General features: G+C 49.1%; 1 long non-coding RNA gene across 1 annotated transcript; it reads right to left on the bottom strand.

Annotated features, from left to right (window-relative positions):
* Positions 1 to 7293: 7293 nt before the first annotated feature.
* Positions 7294 to 12250, bottom strand: LOC115538983 (uncharacterized). The gene is made up of 2 exons (XR_003975638.1): positions 11980 to 12250; positions 7294 to 9416 (listed from the first exon to the last, which is right to left on the bottom strand). It is a non-coding gene; the product is annotated as an uncharacterized LOC115538983 (long non-coding RNA).
* Positions 12251 to 22523: the final 10273 nt, after the last annotated feature.

Raw genomic sequence — 22523 nt, 5'->3', positions numbered from 1 at the left:
CCCCCCCCACCCCACCCTCCCCCCACCCCCTCTCTCCCGTCTCTCGTAGTATTATGAAAAGGGCTGAGCGTTGGATGAAAAATAGACCTATTTCTATAATTAGATGTAAACAGACGAACAAGACTATCTACTACTGCTGCCCCTCCTCCAACCCCCCCCGCTCCCCTGGGAACAATTATAGTGGTGTGTATGCGTGTGCGTGTGCGTGTGCGTGTTTGTGTGTTCAAGCGTGTGTGTGTGTGTGTGTGTGCGTCTGTCGATGCAGGCTCCGTGCACTGTCTAAACCCAGGCAGTGTGTGTGTCTACTCTCCAACCTGTCTCTCTCGCTCACTCACTCAAATGCAAGTGCTCCCTCTCCCTTCTCTTACTCTCCCTTCTCTCTCCCCTCTCTCTCTCTCTTTCTCTCTCACTCAGGCAAACACTCGAGCCCATCTCCCCCCCCCCCCCCCCCCCCCCCCCCCCCCACCCTCCCTTGGCTACACTGGAAGGCGATGGGTGGCGATGTGTGCAGCATACAGATAGCTAGCGACCGCGAGCAGCAACGGCAGACAAGCACATCTGTTGCAGCAGCAGCAGCATTAGCAGCAGCATCAGCAGCAGCATCAGCACCAGCAGTAGCAGTAGCATTAGCATTAGCAGCATTAGCAGCCGCCACAGTTATATTGGCGTTAGCATTAGCATTAGCAGCAGCATAAGCAGCATCAGCAGCAGCAGAATTAGCATTAGCAGCATTAGCACTAGCAGCATTAGCACTAGCAGCAGCAGCAGCCACTCTGCAGGACAGCCAGCGAGCGAGAGAGACTGAGGCTGGGGAGGGCAGGCAGTGCAGCCTAGTGGCTAGTCCAAGGAGAGAGAGGGACGCAGGGCTCCCGCCTCGCGGTGATGGGCGAGGGAGGCGGCGGAACGGAGAATCAGCCAGAAACAACAACAACGGACAATGGAGAACAAAGGGCAGCGGCCCGGAGCTGAGTGAGGAGAAGACTGGGATCGGCCGGAATCGCCAGGAAAAGGAAGAGATTTATTCCAATATAAATCTCATGGCTTTAGCAGGGTGATTTGTTTGTTTTTTATAAATATCCCAGGATGTCTTTTGTTGTCCCTCGTGCTCTGAGATCGAAATTGATGTAGATGTATGACTATAAATAATACAGATGTATAGATTAATATGTAGATTGATGGATATATAGATGCATATATATCGATCGATAGACGGAGATACAGATAAACAGGGAAAGAGAGAGGCAGAGAGAGGGTAACACTAGCACACCTTTGTAAATAAGAAACATCCCTTTCACTATCTGTCCAAAATGATTGCACTATTGCACACGTCCTCCACATTGTAAATACTGTGTTTTGAACAGATTATTTTTAATCTACCTGTTTACAGGGGACACTGGAATTGTTATAATGATATAACAATTTTATCTGATATGCTTTTATATTTCGTATTTAACGTTTTGTACTCTGACCTCTCAATTGGTCACCTGTTTTGGCAATGTTAAAGTTTGTCGTTACAATAAAGCTTTTTTAATTGAATTGAGATGAGAGGGGTGGACAGCCTGAGGAGGAAGAGGAGGAGGAGCAGGAGGAGGAGGAAGAGGAAGAGGAGGAGGAGGGGGAGGAGGAAGAAGAAGAGGAGCAGGAAGAGGAGCAGGAGGAGGAGGAGAAGGAGGGGGGGAGCAGGAGGAGATGGAGGAACAGGTCTCTGGTCGTGAGGAGCATCTGGAGCGGCCGGAGGAGGGACTGGAGGAATCCTGCGCCTCCTCTTAGTCTCTCAGGGCCGCCCCGTCCCGGGGAGGAGGAGGTGCTCCATGGTTATTTAATGAGAATCTCTGCATTCGTTTAGAGAGCGCCTCATTGGACGGCGGGCTGTCATCACCCCCTGCTGCTCAGCGACAGCCGGGGAGGCCCTATTATTCTCCTTCATCCTCCTCCTCCTCCTCCTCCTCCTGCTGCTTCTCCTCAAGCTCCACCACCTCCTCCTCTTCCTCCTCCACCATCCCCTCCTCCAACTCCTCCACCTCCTCCTCCTCCACCTCCTCCTCCTGCTGCTGCTGCTGCTTCTCCTCCACCATCCCCTCCCCCTCCTCCCCCCACCTCCCCCTCCCCCTCCTCCTGCTTCTCCTCCACCTCCTCCTCCATCATCCCCTCCTCCTCCCCCTCCCCCTCCCCCTCCACCACCCCCTCCTCCTCCACCCCCTCCTCCTCCACCCTAACCCTTCAGGTCCACCTAGCTCTGGGTGCTACTCAGATAGAGACGTGTGTGAGGTGAAGTCATCAGTGTATAACTAGGTTAGTGTGTCAATGAGAAGTAAGAACATATGAAACTAAACTACTACTAAAATGTTTATCTTGGTATATTTTTGTTCGTGTGTGTGTGTGTGTGTGTGTGTGTGTGTGTGTGTGTGTGTGTGTGTGTGTGTGTGTGTGTGTGTGTTTGTGTGCGTCACAAGACAAAGAAACAAGAAATACGATAGTGAGAGTTCTTTAAAACATGCTGGACCCACAAAGATTCAGAGATACATGAGCGCACACACATACACACACACATACACACATTAAAGTCATAGAAACAAAAACTCAACGTTTTACACAAAGCCCAGACTGCTTGGGAGGGGAGACATTGTGTCTCTGCGCCACCCAGCAGAACGTGTTGCTTCCTGCCTACTGGGACTGGGAACACTGGGAACACTGGGAACACTGGCAGCAGCAGCGCCGGCAGACTGGGCCAGCAGGCGGGGACGTCCTCAGATGTTAGTGGGGTAACCACGCACCTGTCCGCCTCGGTGCCCACCGGGGGGTGCCAACGCTGGGGGGGAGGGGGGGGAGGGGGGGGGAGGGGGGGAGATGGGTGGGGGAGTCTCTAGAGCCGTGCCACGCATACACACACACACACAGGCAAACGGATAAACGCACACACAAACGCGCACACGCATAAAACACACACAAACACACACAGGCACTTTCACACGCATAAACACACCCACACACCTTCAGAGATACAGGGGCACTCACACACAGTCACACACACACAGACACAACAGACACACACACAAATAAGCAGGCACGCAGTCACACACACACACGCTGACCACAATGGCTTATGACAAAAGGACATTGTCCATTATTGTTCTCCCTCCATTTATGCTTTTCGGATGACTACAATAATCAAATCGAAATTAAAAACACAAGTAATCTGGATTTTCTGCTTGAGCCGTTAATAATGTCTGCCAGCTGTCATAGGGAGGGGGCTTGGGCGGGGGGGCGCATACGATGAGCCTCACACCACCCGAGAGAGAGAGGGGGGAGGGGCAGGGCGAGACAGCATGAAAAAAGCTCGCATGAGAGAGCGAGAGCGAGAGAAAGAGAGCGAGAGTGAGAAAGATAAGGAGAGAGAGAGGGAGAAAGCGAGAGAGAGAAAGAAACGGGCGAGAGAGAGAGGGAGCGAGCAAGAGATTGAGTGCGAGAGCAAGCGAGAGAGGAGACAGAGAAAGCTAGAGGGAGCGAGAGCGAGAGAGATCCAAATTAGATCTAAAAACAGAAATTGCTGACTTCTGGGGGGGAAAAAACGCATTAGCCAATTTTCATCTCGTCACACGGTGATAAACGCATCAATTCAACGTCACCACGTTTCCTCCAACAATCCAAACACCGACTCTTGTCACGAGTGAACACCATAAATACATTCAGGGTTTCTTTTGGGGGGGGAAGTTGTTGGAAAAATTCCCTTATTTCCACCTCCTCGTACATCTCACTTCCTCTGCGTGGTGACGGCGGTGGCTGTAAAAATAGACGAGCAGGTACTGACACCCGGGGCCGTGACACCGGAGCCCCCCCCCACCCCGCGGGGCTCCTCTGCCGCGCCCCGGACTCTGTGGCCGCCGCCACGCCACGAGGAGACGCTCGCCGGACCGCCGGAGAGTGGGCGGTCGAACCGGGGACGCTGCCATCAGGCCGACACGTCCCAGCAAAGAGGAACGAAAGGGAAACTTTACCTTCGGGTCCCGCTCGCTCGCTCTCGTTCTGAGGTGTTCTCTCTCTCTCTCTCTCTCTCTCTCTCTCGTTCTGAGGTGTTCTCTCTCTCTCTCTCTCTCTCTCTCTCGTTCTGAGGTGCTCTCTCTCTCTCTCTCTCTCTCTCTCTCTCTCTCTCTCTCTCTCTCTCTCTCTCTCTCTCTCTCTCTCTCTCTCTCTCTCTCTCTCTCTCTCTCTCTCTCTCTCTCTCTCTCTCTCTCTCTCTCTCTCTCTCTCTCTCTCTCTCTCTCTCTCTCTCAGCAGGCCTTAGCTCTTCATAAAGAAGCCCTCTCGTCAGCACTGCGTGGCAGAACCACAATAACACCCCAACGGGGGATCGCTGGTCTGGCCGATCGCTCTGTGAGGGGAGAAGGCTCCGGTCCCGCTGACTCCAGCAGCACACGGTCAGAGTCGGAGCACGTAGCCCGCAGCCCGTCGTCTGATCCGAGCTCGCAGCGAGATTTAAGAACCTGTGTAAACAGGCGGCGCAGGGAAGCGCTCGGAGGAGCGGTTTGCTGTGGGGAACCCGTCAGCTAGGGTGGTCTCCGAGGGACTTACGGCCGCAAAGTGTTTTAGCGGCCAAACACACGGGTGCACCTTGATGTATCTGCCGTGACCTCTGGAACCCACAAGGAGAGGAGCGTCGGCCAATCAGAGGAAGGATGGCAGTGAGGACAAGACAGATAGACGGACAGAAAGAATGTCTCAGATGAAGACAATTTGGCCCGAGTCCTACTGGGTCCGATGTTAGCGGTTACAGGTTGACTTGACCTCAGGGACACCCCCCCCCCCCCCTGGCCAGGGACACCCCCCCCCCCCCTGGCCCGGTTCAGACACACAGAACTACGAGTTGAATCGTCGCTGCTTAATAATTAAAAAACAATAAAAACACTGAACGTCAGACTCCCTGTTCCCTGAGAACCACGACAAGGTCGGGGAGACACAAACCAACACCACACACACACACAAACACACACACAACACGATGTGTGGGGAGAGACACACACCTCACAGACACACACACACAGACACGGTGTGTGGAGACACAAACACCACACACAAACACGATGTGTGGAGAGACACACACCACCACCACCACCACCACGGGGTCGGTGTGTGTGGTCACCGCGGCTCGAGGAGGAAAGTTCCTGCAGAACAAACACAAACAGGTTGGTTCTGTAAATACAGCGACCCCGAGGAGGGTTTGAGCTTTGGTGGAGGAGTCCACCAGAACGCCTCCGAGGGGGGAGCGCAGGAGATCACACACCGATAGGACGGGCATGGAGTCAGCTAAAGGGAAGAGGAGGAGCAGGAGAATCATGGAGTCCACTTCAAGGAGGAGGAGAAGAAGAGGGAGATGATAGTCATGGAGTCTACTTCAGGGAGGAGGAGGAGAAGAGGAAGAAGAAGACGAAGAGGATAGTCATTGAGTCCATTTCGGGGGGAGGGGGGGGGGGGGGGGGGAGGAGACGAAGAAGGAGTAGGGAGGGGGGTAAACCATTGAAGGAGGAAGCTGCTCTGATATCTCAAGTGAGAACATAAAATCCAAAGAGCGACAGCGACATCCTCGCAGAAAACAATAAAAGGGGCTGAAGGAGGAGGAGGAGGTGGTGGGGGTGGGGGGGCTGGTTTTTATCCTCAACGGCCGCCGTAAAACACACACACAAGGCTGAGACAATGGCCCGGTGAGGGGGGGGGGGGTCCGACACCCAGAGGCAGGAAGACCCCCGCTCCCAGACGACAACAACACTACCAGGGGAAAAAAGGACTTCCTGTTTTAACAGAGAGAGAACGAGAACGAGAGAAAGAGAGAAGGAGAGAGAGAGAGAGAGAGAGAGAGAGAGAGCAAGAGACCAAGGAGAGGGACCCACAACAGTGGTTGTTGGTGGGTTGAGTGAAGCAAGGTGACATGTATATGACCTTTGATTACAAGGTTTGTTTGGGGCAGATCTCGGCCGTGGTCGGCCGTCGGGGCCCCCCGCGGTTTTAGCACGGCCACACCTCGCCCCCGGCACAGATCAGAACAATATGGCTGAAAGACGAGCCGCTTTCGCCGTAAAGCGAGGGCGGTAAAAGACGTCTCGCTCTTAACGGCCCGTCTAGCCGGAGTCAACAGAAGATAAAACGAATTATTTTAGCTCTTCGTAAAAAAAAAAAAAAGGGGGAGGAAAAGGGGAGACGGGGGACGTGGGAAGAGACGGCGTTGGGGAGAGGGAGTTTAGCCATCTTGGATCCGTTTACGTTTTAATGGCGGTACTAGTGTGTACATGGACACAGGAGACGCAGGCATGCGATTCTGCCAGCAACACGGCGTGATTGTAAACTATAAATCCAGCTCACCCCCCTGACGTATGTTACAAAAGATTGAGGCCGGTACGGTAGAAGATAGACCGACTGAGAATGTGTACCGACAGATATCTCTGTCGCGCTTACATGATGCTTCAGTGGGTGGAAGGGCTGAGCTTGGGCTTTTCGTTCTGATTCCGGTCCAAGTCCTGGTTGTAACCAAATAACAACTTTACCGGAATACTCTTTTTCCTTTTCTTGCGTTTTTTACCGCTCAGCCAAAAAGCAAATTTTGAAATGAAGATCTCAATGGGGAGATGTTTTAGGAGCTAGCCAGTAGCCCGGTTTCGTTCCAGCACAGAAACCATAAGAGGCCTCCCAATAAAACCATCTGAGGAGTGGAAGCAGACCTTTCTAGCACAGCATCAGAAAGCTACGACTGGAGTGCGTTTTTTTTTTTTTTTTTTTTTTTTTTTTTTTTTTTTTAAATCAGCCCTACAATATTAATACATTTTTGTAAAGTATTCATGGAACCGTGTGCGAGCGAGTCCCAGGGGGGGCAGCAGGGAGACGCTGAAGGATTTAACACACTCAGCGAGCGACTGTGTCAGCGGGGCTAATTGTGCGAGCGCACAGGACACTTGAACAGGCTGACAGGTCCGGCCTTGTGAGCAGGCTCACAATGGAAACCAATTGTCTTAAACGGGACACTGTATATGACGGGTGGTTATGTTATTGCTGTTCATTAAATGAAAATGTATGCATGCATGAATGATTAATTAAATTTGAATTATTTTGTGTGAATTGTACAATCGTGTGTATTTATTTTTAAACAAGTGATCTGGTTTAATTGGGAAATAAATGTAGGAAATAATTGTTCCCATAATTTGACCAAATTTGTGAATACCATTTGATGAATTTCGATTTTTTTCTATCATTTAAGGATGTTATGTTTCTGACTTATTCGGAGGAATGCATCAGTTAAATTTGGCACTCAAATAATTCATATTTCAATTTTAATAATCTTAGTTACTCAATCACACACCCAACCATCGCCACGAGGCAGTTGTATGATTACAGGAACGATATGAAGAACTGAGTTCACATTTGAAGTCAATTCGGTGGAAGTGATTTAGCTTCTGTAAAGTAAAACAGTGAATCCTTCCATTGTGATGTCATGAAGGCAGAGAGCGAGGAGGAGCGAGAGGGAGAGAGAGCAAGATGGAGAGAGAGGGAGAGGGAGAGGGAACAATAGAGGGACGGGGAATAGAGAGACCTGTGTTGTTCTCGGAGCAGTGATGACATTTTGGGCGAAAGGTCTGCATGGTGCTGTATCGTAAGCAGCAGAGTATTGTGACAAAAGACATGCCAGGTCTGATTAACAAAGTGCCTTTAGCCTGTGGCTAGCATCAGCCTTAATACTGCCATCAAAATATCTATTAGGACATAGGCCTGCACTAGGGCTATGCTGGGGCATTTGTCTATTTGTATTTATTGGCTTTACATAAGTGTGTGTGTGTGTGTGTGTGTGTGTGTGTGTGTGTGTGTGTGTGTGTGTGTGTGTGTGTGTGTGTGTGTGTGTGTGTGTGTGTGTGTGTGTGTGTGTGTGTTACAGTCATTATGTTAATATTTGAACAGAATAGTCCTAATATGTCTAATGTTTAACTGAATTATATGTTTCCCGCATTCAACTCACATTTACACACACATTCAATCCTCTATTTCCAACAGATTAATATGTAAAAACACATAAATACATATATAAAATATGTTAATTGGAATGGGTAAAGCAATGGATATTAAAAAACAATTGTGCCTCCTTCACGTCAATTATAAATCAGTAATTAGGCTACGGTTTTATCGGTTCAAAATATGATGCGTTTCCTGTAGACCTCTGCACTGACCGCACAAAAGATGGGATGGGAACATATACCTCTATATATTATTTTTTCCATGTTGTCATTCTAAAGCAATAATATCCAATTAAACGCATATTACAAGCTCACATGGCTAGCAAGGTTAACCCCTTATTTACGACCGATTTCCGGGAAATGACCAAGAGGGACAATGCTTCAGCCCACTGGGCCCTGATGCTGCAGCCCACCACGGACCTGCCGCCCCTGCCTTCCAACATTTGCATGCGGCAACTACACACAAGACACCCGAGTCACCCGTTAAACCTCACGCATGCACCGTGAACCCATTTGCACCCCGACACTTTAGTGCCCAATATAGAAGGTAGATATTGTAGTATTAAAAACACACAGCCCCGGGGGGGGCGTTTAATTAAACCTCGTGATGTCCCAGTCAATTCACCTGCACTGCAAGGAAGGCACTGGAATAATATGGCCAGGTTATGGAAAAACAACCATGGGTGCCAACGTGACGGTCATGAATTTAATATGAAGTGGCAAATCTCGTTGGACGCACAGCACCGAAGCCACTGTGCTGCGAGTGCCCATGCGTCGTGCGTCCTTCTGTTCGACCAGTTGGGAATACAGCTCCACGCAGCCTTTGCCAAACCGTCTAAAACCCTAAACACGTAGCAGCAATTATCCAAACACACATAATCTTCTTTTTCCGTTTGTTCGGGGCAAATATTTTGGTCGAAAGCATATATTTGTGAAATGGAAAAGAAAACTGGTATACTGTGGTGCAATCAGCCCTGTAGCGTGTGGGCCACTTAGTCGAAATATAAATGGGAATATTCCATTTGATTAAAAATGGGAAATATAGGACTGGTCACCAGGAAGGTTGGTCTTTGTTACATGAAAGTAGGGGATTTTTTTACAAACCTGAGTGAGGAGCCATCGGTATGTGCGAAGGATAATATTTCCCCGGCTGGAAGTGGCCGGCGTGCTGCACCGAGCCGTGGCCGGAGGGAGCGATCCGAGAGGCGGCCCGGTGCACCAGGGCGCCCCGCTCCGATAAAAGGTGCGCCGGCGAGGCGAAATCCCGTCCTTCCATTCCGACAAACGTTGAGTAATCCGAAATCCGAAGAGGGCCAGGCCGGCAGAATCAAATGCAACCCATAAAATATATCCTTCAGCTCTATGTATTGCATTCAGCCGGTCGTTGGCCGCTTCCCCTGCCGAACACGGAGCTCCGAATCATCTTTTCTGCCAGGGGAGAAAATAGCAATAGTCATTATCGCAGTACGGTGAGCGTTTCGGAGACAATTAGACGACATGCATGGTGGTTAACAATGCAAATGAGGCGAAAGGGGGGTGTGGGGGGGTAAAGGGGTCCATATGAAATATTGCAGTACAGTAAATTAGTCACATCGGTGTTTATTTGGCGTAACGGGTGCAACCCCCATCCCCGATGTCCTTTGGGCTCAACCGGAGCTACAGCGAGGCGAGTCAACCTATGGAAACGACGAGGACGGCTTCGACAGCCAGGGAACAAAGATAGGACCAACCGAGCCGATCCACCTGGGGAGCCGGGCTGTGCGTCGTATCGTACCGGACGAGACGCGCCTGGAACCGCCTGGACCATAGCACCAGATCCACTGGTCTGGGAACACAACATCAGATCCACTAGTCTGGGACCACAACACCAGATCCAATAGTCTGGGACCACAAAACCAGATTCACTGGTCTCTCTCACTGCACTTGCCTGCGATTCACACAATGCATACGAGACAGAGGCCCTACGTGGAGAGCGATTAGGTCGACATCCATCAGCATGGACATGCAGGCCTCGTCGTGTTTGGAGATAAATAAGATGGTAGCGCAGTTTGGCTTTAGGTCTCAACGTGTGTCTGCGTCAACACTGGTTGGCTTTTCATATGGGGTAACCACTATCTCCATATAGCGTACAATGTATGCTCTCCTGCCACAGCTATTGTCTCTCGTTTATAACCTACAGTGCGCAGCCCTGCCATCCATTTCAGAATCCAGTGGCATCATGGCCTGCCGTTATGGGATCGACTGGTTTGGGGGCATTCGTTGTGGGGTTGTTACACACAAGGCCATCTCCAGCAGCCTACTGGCTGGTTTCATTAATAACATTATCTGCTAACTGTATCAGTGTGCGTTGGCTAGTCTGAAGGCCTGGATGTAGAGGGCTGCTGACAGACCATAAACCTCCATTTCACCCCCAAATGATCAAGCAAAGGAATACCTCTTGTTTAATACAATTAGAAGGGCTCTCCACGAGCTACATCAGCTGGTGTGTGTGTGTGTGTGTGTGTGTGTGTGTGTGTGTGTGTGTGTGTGTGTGTGTGTGTGTGTGTGTGTGTGTGTGTGTGTGTGTGTGTGTGTGTGAGAGAGAGAAATAGCTACACTCACATCTCTTCCCCTGCTTGTCTGCTTCAGGTCGTTTAATCAAATAATATCCCCAACGAGCAAATGATGGAATTATGAATGAAGGCACCAAATTTGCTTTTCTTTTTAACCTACAAGAACAAGCAATTTAGTGGAGAAAATAATAATTGTGTCATGACAACAAACCCAAAAGCAACAAGACTCCCCCGTCCCAGCAGGAAAATAGCTGACATTGAAGCAGGCCACGGTGAAATAGCATGGAAGATAACGATCCATCCTGGTTCTAAACTAGAAATACTCAACTAAACGACGTGTATTTCAGCGTGGGAAGCCTCTGTGTAATCTGTGTTAATGTTGTTGACGGTTCAGGCGGAGGGCTGCTCGGAGAAAGCCAAGGTGAATGGCCGCTTGAGTGAGGCTGCCTTTGTCTCCTCTCCACCGAGGGCTCCCGTCAGCCATTATTGAGTCCCGCCATGCCGAGGCTACCCTCCGCACCACACAGAGGCTACAATCCGCACTAAACACGGCGCACGGCCGGGCTGAGAACCACCTCGGTGGGGGTAAAACCACGTCGACATGCAGGCTGGCTAGTACTGCCATTCGGCGAAATCGCTAGTATGAAACGTGTCCTGTGACCCAAGGGGAAATGAAAGCGCTTATTCCTCCAAACGCACATTTAACCCTGTTCCAGTCCTTCATTTATGTCACATAGGGGTTGAAGTTTTATTTTTATTACGGTCTGGGAAGGGACAGGCCGGCCTGGTGGATCTAAAGACCGCCTAGTGTAGCAGGCCGGGTCGAGTCCAGCTATGGAAAGGCTGCCCGCCTGCGAGGCCCCTACGCCGGGGAGAGAGGGAAGCTACTTCCCCTCTTCTCGATGCTATTTCCCACTGAGCTCAAGGCCTGTAAATGATGGCAGATATCTATTAGGAATTATATTTTCTAAATGTGATATTTTTTTAGGGATAGTCCGTCCCAATAAAAAGGCAGGCGATGTGGAATAAACGGCCTGGTCTTTTAAATACAGAAATATTCCTTACCCCAGAATTTAATTATCTTTGATCTGCTTCCCATAATAAACGGAGCCTCCTCTGCATTTTTATATAAATATATATATATATTGAAATCAACAGCAATTATATACAGTATTTAAATAGAAATTAGGCCCTTATTAGGCTATATTGTTCGCTTTAAAAAAGACACGGTGATTCTGTATTTATTTTAGCCTGCTAATCTCTTAACTACTCGTGATTTTTTTTAATATATATATATAAATATATACATATTTATAAATAGAGGCCATATTATGACAGATAAAGATATATTTCTAGTAAGCCTGCTGGTTCAAATGCTTTAAATGTTCCAACATCCATTTTAAATCAATATTAAAAAGCTATATAAAAATCTTACTTACTGGTATGTTAAATCCTTGCATAACAATAAATTAAAAAAACACAAAATAAAGTAAGTGAAGGTGCAGACTCAGAGCGACGGCCATTTAAAAAAAAAAATGTCGCTATTGTCAAATTGTCTTAGTTTTCCATGCGAGGCCGAGCAGCCACCGTTCAGTCGAGCGAAATGCTCCCGACTTCGGGCTCCTAAACTGGAGAATCGAGCCGCCCGGATCTGAAAAACAGCGATTCTTTCTCCCAATGCGATCCGCGCTTTGCATCTCCGGCAGGATAAACACGGCCGCCCATTGGACGGATCCCTGAATGCTAATGCACTCGTGCCGCCCGCCTGCGGACATGCGGGCTTCTGATTGGCCGCCGCGCCGAGCCAATGGGCGTGACAGGGAATTGTGACCCGCCACATTTAAAGGAGGGGACAGAATAGCCTCTTTAAAAAGCCCTGGATGTGGTCTTTACGGAATGAGTGCACTTACACTGAAATATGACGGCATGAATAATTAAATAAAATAGAGGAAAAAATACTAAATAAATGAATAAAGAAATATTCATTTTATTGAATGGTGGTCCCATATGGCATATTTAACAACTAGCCTACTACTAATCACAATAACTAAGTGATATAAATGCTTTTACTAATTGGCCTTCTCCAAACCAATATAATGAAAAGGCAGTGATTATTATTATTATTATTATTATTATTATAATGAGTTGTATTAACAGCATTTGTTTATCAGTATAGTCTACATATGGGGGCAGTATGTTTTATACATTGAGGGTCTTTTATTCAATTTGCTTTGGTCTCTACTCGAGACGGGATTTCCGTCACTTATGAATTGATCGAACTAAATATACATAAATGTTGACTATTCAACCCAACAATGACCCTAAAGTCGTGATGGGGCCAATATTCCTCTTGACTCCAGAACAGCCCAGAATAAGGCATCAATGGCCATTAATTGCAAGGCAAATAAACATAAATAACGACAAGACAACGACTGTCTGTCTTTATATATTTCCGTACACTTCGGGTGTTGCATTATGTTAAACGCTTATAAATGAAAACCAATTGAATATAGAATCTGATTGGTTGGAACAGGGCCAAATTGTCACTCACGTAGTGTAAACAAGATTCTGATTGGCTACCGGCCAGTCCGCATTGGGCTGTGTGAAAAAAAAGAGGTAATAACTGTCCCTGCGGTTTCAAGGCGTCCCAGGTCCCGGTGATGAAAGGAGATAAGAAGGGACGGTTTCAAGGCCCTCCGAATGCGAACCCCGTCGGCCCTTGATCCACGCGAGTCAAGCGTGAATCAAAGGGAATGCGGCAGAGGGGGTGAGATGATATTAACGTGTGGGTTCGTATTCGGATAATTGTGAAGAAATAATGCATAATTGTTGAAATGTGGTATAAAGCGAGAGAGCCGAGCACCGTGGTGCCGTCGCCTGCAGAGGGCGAGCACAGCGGCAAGGAGGTCCTCTCTGGCGAGGCTGAAGAGGGCGAACGAAGCGGCACGGAGGTCCTCTCTAGCCGGGCCGCAAGAGCCGCATGCGGGCGTGCATCCTGGAGGTTGGTCGGAGCAGGGTTCAGATGGCCTACGGTTTATACAAAGCATCTGCGAATTATTTTCGATTTACATTTCGATGGGAGACGGCGTCGGGGGGGGGGGGGGGGGGGGGGACTGATACCAGTGTCGTCCTTATTGTATTGGAGCATGGTCCAGTCGTTGGATGGATGTGGTGGTCGCCTTGCAGAACGAGTACCGTGTGAAGGATTCACGACAGTGCAGTGCGATATCTAACAGATTAAACACGACACATGTCATATTTTTGAACGACAAAATTGCCAGTTTATGACAGCCCTCTATCATATGTTTGATCAAATGCATCCATGAATGGTTTCCAGAAGCATCGCTGTTGGACGCAGGCCTGCGCGGTGTGGAGGACCTGAACAATGGCAGTGAGATACGGGGAAATAAGTGTCGTACGGTTCCTTCAGCCTCACTGAAACAATAATTTCCTTAAAACGAAGAATTGATTGTCTGCATTTCCTCTTGTGTGATTATTTAGTTTGTTTATTTATAGATATTCGGTTTAGTTTAAATGGTGGTTTCTCATTACAGGGTAACAATAACAAGCACAACAACATTTTGATTACATATAAAACGATTATAATAATATGTAATAATAATATTTTTTTTGGTTATAATTAAACCCTAATGGTTTGTATGATCTTTAGCAACAGGGTGACAATTGAATCATTATCAAATATTATTGAATAGCAACGATTCCTCTCATATGAAACCTCATTATAAGGTCACAATATTATTTAGCCTTTTTCATTTTAAAATAGATGATTGCACTCAAGTTTGTCAGCATTGAACCAGTTTAGACGCAGCACAAAGAAAAACATCTGTGCCCATAATGCTAAGCTTCAGTAAGAATTAATAGCGTATTACTTAGTGGGGCTTTTATTCTTCAATGAGCACAATGCAGCCTAATCCAGCGATCGTTGGCCCACAAGCCCGGCTGGGGGGGGGGGGGTATGCGTGGGCATGACGGACATCAGGCCACACAAAGGTAATTAAGGTGGAGTGAGCGATGTCTCCGGGAGAAAACTGATTTACAATGAGAATTGTCCTGGATTGACGAGGCGTTGAAGATTGACACCCCCTGATCCCACCCCCATCCTAGACGGAGACTGGCCAGTGGGCCCTGGACTGCACGGCCGGGAACAACCTCACACTCGATTGGCTCTGATTTCCCACACATAAAGCACTTCCTGTGCGGCCATCACAAACAGTATGGCCTAATCAAGTGTGTGGGCACTTTTTCCAGAGAGAGGCCCCATGCGATGCAAATCTGGCCATGTTGTAAATCCATACATATATATAAATCTCTCTCTTATCTCTCGTTCCATCGCTCGTTCTCTCTCCATGCTGATATGCATGTAAATAGACCACATTCAGATATCAAATGGGCCTCAACACTAAGAGAATAAAGCAAGTCCTTGATCAGATGGTTCCTTTATCAGCGCGTCCCTTTCACCGGGGCGGTGGAAACACGTCTCGGAGTTCAAGGCTGCTCTGCCTCCCTTTGTCCGGCGCCTTGGATACCGCCGCTTGGCTTCTGAAATGAATTTCACTCCAATCAACATGCGAGCCCATCATGTTCACACACGAGCAGAGCTCTCCTGAGGTGTGCTCCTCACAAGGAAGCTCTGGAGGATTCAGACGGGCTGACGGAGAGGGCGAAGGTGAGGAGGAAGTATTCACGTTTTTGTTTGCATTCCTCGGATACTCAACAAAAACCTCAAACTATTTGGAGTTGAGGATAAATCAATTAACCAGATGGACCTTTCAGTTTGTGATGTTTATTTCACCTTGAATGTTTGAGTGTGTTGGTGTTTTTTGTTAGTGTGGGTGTGTGCAATTTATTATGGTGAATAATGTCTTAAGAAATCTATTATTAATTGCATGTGTATGATTGCAATTAAGCCCATCATTTACGCCGACTTAATTATTCTCAAGAAATAATGAACTCGCCTCACTTCTTCACAATTTCATATTTATCAAGTACAACGTGTATTTTGTGTATATATGTCATAAGGGTATCGTCAGCGGGGGTTGAGATGGGCCGTTTGTATCTACATTTACATTCAGTGCATTTAGCAGACGCTTTTATCAAAAGCGACCTACAATAAGTACGTTTGTCAGAAGAAAGAGAAACAACGATATATCGCTGTCGGTACAGTAAGGATGTTCATAGAACCAAGGGCCAGGCACTAACCATCTACCCATCCCCCGTATACAACTACGATAGCTAGGATAAGATAAGGACCAGCAGTATATTCTAATCCTAGAGCCGGTTCGACCCCGTCTCTCTATCAAGATCCATCTGGAGAGGAACTGCAGTCTCACGTTGTTAACCACGCGGTAACTCTGCCCGCTGCCCCGGACCACAGTGGGCCTGTGTTTCGGTCTGGGTTCTGTGTTCTGAATGAGGTGTAATCTGAAGGGCCACATGGACGCTCACCGCTGCAGGCCGACTGGCCGCCTCTGATGGAAACCAGACGTCAGGGAGAGCAGACCATCTCAGACCAGTGCATCTCAGACCAGTGCATCTCAGACCAGTCCATCTCAGACCAGTCCATCTCAGACCAGTCCATCTCAGACCAGTCCATCTCAGACCAGTCTACCTCAGACCAGTGCATCTCAGACCAGTCTACCTCAGACCAGTGCATCTCAGACCAGTCCATCTCAGACCAGTCCATCTCAGACCAGTCCATCTCAGACCAGTGCATCTCAGACCAGTCCATCTCAGACCAGTCCATCTCAGACCAGTGCATCTCAGACCAGTCCATCTCAGACCAGTCCATCTCCGACCAGTCTACCTCAGACCAGTCCATCTCAGACCAGTCTACCTCAGACCAGTCCATCTCAGACCAGTGCATCTCAGACCAGTCCATCTCAGAGCAGACCATCTCAGACCAGTGCATCTCAGACCAGTGCATCTCAGACCAGTCCATCTCAGACCAGTCCATCTCAGACCAGTCTACCTCAGACCAGTCCATCTCAGACCAGTCCATCTCAGACCAGTCCATCTCAGACCAGTGCATCTCAGACCAGTCCATCTCAGACCAGTCCATCTCCGACCAGTCTACCTCAGACCAGTCCATCTCAGACCAGTCTACCTCAGACCAGTCCATCTCAGACCAGTGCATCTCAGACCAGTCCATCTCAGAGCAGACCATCTCAGACCAGTGCATCTCAGACCAGTGCATCTCAGACCAGTCCATCTCAGACCAGTCCATCTCAGACCAGTCTACCTCAGACCAATCCATCTCAGACCAGTCCATCTCAGACCAGTCCATCTCAGACCAGTCCATCTCAGACCAGTCCATCTCCGACCAGTCTACCTCGACCAGTCCATCTCAGACCAGTCTACCTCAGACCAGTCCATCTCAGACCAGTGCATCTCAGACCAGTCCATCTCAGAGCAGACCATCTCAGACCAGTGCATCTCAGACCAGTACATCTCAGACCAGTGCATCTCAGACCAGTCCATCTCAGACCAGTGCATCTCAGACCAGTCCATCTCAGACCAGTCCATCTCAGAGTATTCACGTTTTTGTTTGCATTCCTCGGATACTCAACAAAAACCTCAAACTATTTGGAGTTGAGGATAAATCAATTAACCAGATGGACCTTTCAGTTTGTGATGTTTATTTCACCTTGAATGTTTGAGTGTGTTGGTGTCAGTCTACCTCAGACCAGTCCATCTCAGACCAGTGCATCTCAGACCAGTCCATCTCAGAGCAGACCATCTCAGACCAGTGCATCTCAGACCAGTACATCTCAGACCAGTGCATCTCAGACCAGTCCATCTCAGACCAGTGCATCTCAGACCAGTCCATCTCAGACCAGTCCATCTCAGACCAGTGCATCTAAGACCAGGGCCTAAAAAAAAAAATTGTTTGGTTCCGGTTTCCGACCGACCCTGTCCATTTGTGTGCGACCCAAATTATTTTATGAGCTTTAAAAAAAAAAAAAAAAGTTTTTTATTTTTTTTGATGCAAACTATAATTACGTTTTTGTACAGCACCTCTTCATTCTGTCCAAGGATGAGCGCATTCTCTCGTTTATAAATGAAAAACAACCTACTTATCATTCGCTGCCGCTGGAAAAAATAAAATAAAAAAATAAAATAAATTCCCTACCTACCCATGACCTCAACTGACAACCAACAGGAACCAAACTTTTTTTTTTTTTAGGCCCAGTCTACCTCTGACCAGTCCATCTCATAACAGTCTACCTGGTCTGAGATGAGCACAATGCAGCCTAACCCAGCGATCGTCAGGCCACAAGCCCATTATCCAACTATGTCCACTCATCTATCGATCTATTTATTGATCTAACATATACAAATAATATCCATTATACAGATGCATTAATTGTAATATTTTACCATAGATTTGGCTATAAACAGCCCACATCCAACGACCACTAATGATGACTGAAGATGGTTTTCAACATCTGCAACAAAACAGTATTGATCATTTTAAAGAAAAGTACTGATATTGTATACAGCGTGGATTACAGTTATTCCGATCATTCCGTTTGAAGGGGCTCACGGGTCGCCCTGTAAAACAATGTAGTAAATCGACGTCATACACTCTAAACTGAATAAAATTGATTCATGGAATAGATCAAATTTAATTGCAAAAAGGAGGTCATGATTGCTTTGCCAGTTGAGGTCGAGATCTTAAGATGGACTTATCTTCCATTATCTCCACAGTGCCTTTCACCTCCCTTCACCTCTCCGTCCTCGGAGCCAGCGAGGCTCGCATAGCACTTCAACCCCCTCCCCGCCACGTGCAAAAAAACACATCAGCTCCCCACACTGGGCCGGCAGTCGCAGAAAAATGCTGGGAGAAAAATCAGCATTCGTTCATATGTTTCAGATTCACTTTGTGTTTGTTGACTCCTGCATTGTCAACCTTTTGTTTAGAGTTGATTTTGTAAACCGTGGCCCAGGAACTCTGGGCCACTCTCTCATTTCCCAACAGAGCTCCCCCGAAACGCACACACACACACAGAAAAACACGCACACACAGACCCAACACACACACACACCCACATACATCCAACACACACCTATCAGCAGGGCCATCTCTCTACAGCTGCTGGGGTTCATCCTATCAGGAGGGCCGTCTCATCCAGCTGCTGGGGTTCGTCCTATCAGGAGGGCCGTCTCATAAAGCTGCTGCCGGTGTTCGTCCTATCAGGAGGGCCGTCTCATCCAGCTGCTGGGGTTCGTCCTATCAGGAGGGCCGTCTCATACAGCTGCTGGGGTTCGTCCTATCAGGAGGGCCATCTCATACAGCTGATGGGGTTCGTCCTATCAGGAGGGCCGTCTCATCCAGCTGCTGAGGGCTTAATCCCTAAACCTCTGGCCCGTGGGTCCCCAACATCTGCAGGGGGGGGGGCAAGTCATGTGACCAAAATGGCCGCCTTCCGTCACCCCAAAAAACTAATAAAAATGGCCGCCGGTGGGGGAGAAGAAAGGCGTCCTCTGAGGCGGTGGGTTCGCTGCCCAGCTGCCCGTCCACAAACATCACATGGCTCAGCGGGCAGCGATAACGGAGATGAAACCGGGGGGGGGGCGCCCAGACACTGGCCCAGTATCTCCCCGCCCGCCCCCCCCCCCTCCACGGCGAGGTCACAACAGCCCTTTGGGCTTCCTGCCTCCACAGAGAACCCCACATTCATCCACACGCACAACCCCCCCTTTATGCTTGTCCATGGGCCCAGTGTGGCCGCTGACTCATGAGGGGGGGGGGGGGGGGGGGGCTCGTCAGTTTGACAGTGGAGTAATTAAAGCTGGAGGGGAGGGAGGGAGGGGGGCGTTGGGATAGGTTAGATCGTGTTTCGCTACGCGGCGGAGGCGGCGAGGAGGAGAGGAGGAGGACGATGAAGGACGGACGAGGAGCGGATGATCTCATGGCATCACGAGGAGGAGGAGGAGGAGGAAGAGGAGGAAGAGGAGGAAGAGGCCGGAGGCTGAGAGACTCATCACAACCGATGAGTGTTTACGTGTTCAGGTGGATGGAGCTCTGTTGTGACGGGTTCATAGTATTCAGAGGCAGCAGTGGCATGCAGACATGAAGGTACTACAGTCACTGTAGATATACTAATATCATAATTACAATCCAAAATGTATGATTTGTTTTTAAGGGAACACATAAAAAGAAAGACAATACAAAGAAAGAGCCAGATAGAGAGGAAACTCACAGCTCCGTTAGGCCACACCCCCTGCTTTTCTTACTGTTTTGAAAGTAATCACGCTGTGAATTGTTTAGGTTTTAAAATCATGATTGAAGTCGGCGTGAATGGAATAATTTTATGTTCCATAAATTCATCAAGAAGAACAGACCTCAACATATGGGATTCATGGCTTTATCCCTTTCCCGGTCGAAAGACATTCTCTGTGTTTGGATGCAGGGATGATCAAGACAGGCAGTGAGATGCTGTCAGATGCACACACACACACACACACACACACACACACACACACACACACACACACACACACACACACACACACACACACACACACACACACACACACACACACACACGCTGGCAGAGTGTCAGGGCCTTCAATTCTCCTCCAAGGTGCGGACTCAGAGACCAGGAGTCTTCCTGATCAATAAACCAGCATCCCAACACCAAACGCTCCCAAGCGAGAGACCGGCGGCCTGCTTAGGATCCACGGTGCGCCGGGGCGCGGTGACGACGGTGACATTAGAGCCTGAACACGTGACGATAACATTATCATATCTTTATCTCCCGTCGGTGGCGGCCTCACTCCCCGTCTCCTGTCCCCGTCATGAATCCGTCTTGTGGACAAATCACTTCATGTGACATGTATATGTTTTCAGATGAAGTGTCTAATTAAAAAGCGTCCTTAAATTGGGGTTTGTGGGGCCCCGGCAGTCCCTACAGCAGCTGGCCTTTCTGTCAGATAAATTTTACACCCTAATGGCCATTTGTAGCTCCAACATAAAAGTGATGAGCCATAACTCACTCTGCCGGCGTACAGGACAGCCCGAAGAGGTAAGAGCACTTTATGAATCGACGGCCTACGTGTACACACGCACACACACATGCACCCGTGCAGGCAAGCACACACACACACAAACACACACGCACATGCGCACGCAGACACACACACAACGTTCTCACAACCTATACCACACATGCCTAGTTTATTTTGCAATTTCCTTCCGGAGTCATGTTTCCACTATAATGCAGTGTGTGTGTGTGTGTGTGTGTGTGTGTGTGTGTGTGTGTGTGTGTGTGTGTGTGTATGTGTTAGATTAAGAGACAGGAAGATAGACAGATGGACGGATAGATAGACTGGAGGAATTGCTTACTGATCGCACACCCCGACTGTCAGTCATGCGACGGCAGAGGCAGAATAGAAAGCACCCGCCCTCATGTCTGTATGTTCTGTCCTGGTGCTTTTGAAGAGTAATTTCATGCTGGGTTCGGTTTCATGTGTCGCAGAGTTTTACTGCTGACTTAAACCAACAGAGAGACGATTTGTTTTCAATTGTGTTTTTTACCCTGAAATCAATCTCCCAGGGTTCTCTTGTGGAACGGGGGGGGGGGGGGGCGTTTGAGGCGCAGATGTTTGGTTCTGAAGCCGAGGGACCCCTAACTCGGCCGCTTGGCCCCCCCTCTCCCTGCTGTACAGTCAACCAATGGGAAAGAGCCGTTCAGCCGTTCCTCCCGCCCCCTGTTCTGAATGTCCAATAGGAGCAAGCCCCTCAGCCGCTCGTCCCGCCCCCTTGTAGTGTACGTCCAATGGGAGCCAATAGCTCAGCTGTTCCTCCCGCCCCCTTTACTGTTTGTCCAATAGGTGCAAGCCCCTCAGCCGCTCGTCCCGCCCCCTTGTAGTGTACGTCCAATGGGAGCCAATAGCTCAGCTGTTCCTCCCGCCCCCTTTACTGTTTGTCCAATAGGAGCAAGCCCCTCAGCCGCTCGTCCCGCCCCCTTGTAGTGTACGTCCAATGGGAGCCAATAGCTCAGCTGTTCCTCCCGCCCCCTTTACTGTTTGTCCAATAGGAGCAAGCCCCTCAGCCGCTCGTCCCGCCCCCTTGTAGTGTACGTCCAATGGGAGCCAATAGCTCAGCTGTTCCTCCCGCCACCGTTACTGTTTGTCCAATAGGAGCAAGCCCCCTCAGCCGCACGTTCCGCCCCCTTGTAGTGTACGTCCAATGGGAGCCAATAGCTCAGCTGTTCCTCCCGCCCCCTTTACTGTTTGTCCAATAGGAGCAAGCCCCTCAGCCGCTCGTCCCGCCCCCTTGTAGTGTACGTCCAATGGGAGCCAATAGCTCAGCTGTTCCTCCCGCCCCCTTTACTGTTTGTCCAATGGGATTGCGCGGCTCAGCCTGGAGGAAGCAGGCTGGAAGTAGGCCTCCGCCAGGCTGGCTGCAGCCAGGCGGAGGCCCTGCTGGGCGGGGGGGGCGAGGGGCCCCAGGGCCCCAGGGGCCACGGCCTTCCCCCTCCAGCCGCTGAGGCTCAGGGGATCAGGGCGGCCCAGGACCAGGGGCCGGCTGTTTGATCAGCACATATTTTTTAATTGGCTCCCGGCACCCTGGGGTGTCGGCATCGCCACGCAGTCCGGTCTCCGACTGCACCTTCGCTAATTAAAATCATTAGGAATTCCAGGCGCATCATAAAGGATTAAATGAGATCTGTGTGTGTGATGTGGTGTGTGTGTGTGTGTGTGTGTGTGTGTGTGTGTGTGTGTGTGTGTGTGTGTGTGTGTGTGTGTGTGTGTGTGTGTGTGTGTGTGTGTGTGTGTGTGTGGGCCTGAATGCTTGTGCATGTGTGTGTGCATGATGTATGTGCTTGTGTGTGTGTGTGCGTTTATACTTGTGGGCGTGTGTTTGTGTGTGTGTGTGTTTACGTGTGTATAAGTGTGTATGCGTTTGTGTGTGTCTGTCTGTGAGGAACAGCAATTGGCGTGCTTTAATTGTAAC

The sequence above is a fragment of the Gadus morhua genome, unplaced genomic scaffold (genome assembly GCF_902167405.1).
Source record: "Gadus morhua unplaced genomic scaffold, gadMor3.0, whole genome shotgun sequence".
Lineage (NCBI taxonomy): Eukaryota > Metazoa > Chordata > Actinopteri > Gadiformes > Gadidae > Gadus > Gadus morhua.
The sequence above is the reverse complement of the archived record's forward strand: the minus strand, read 5'-3'. Positions and strand labels throughout refer to the sequence as shown.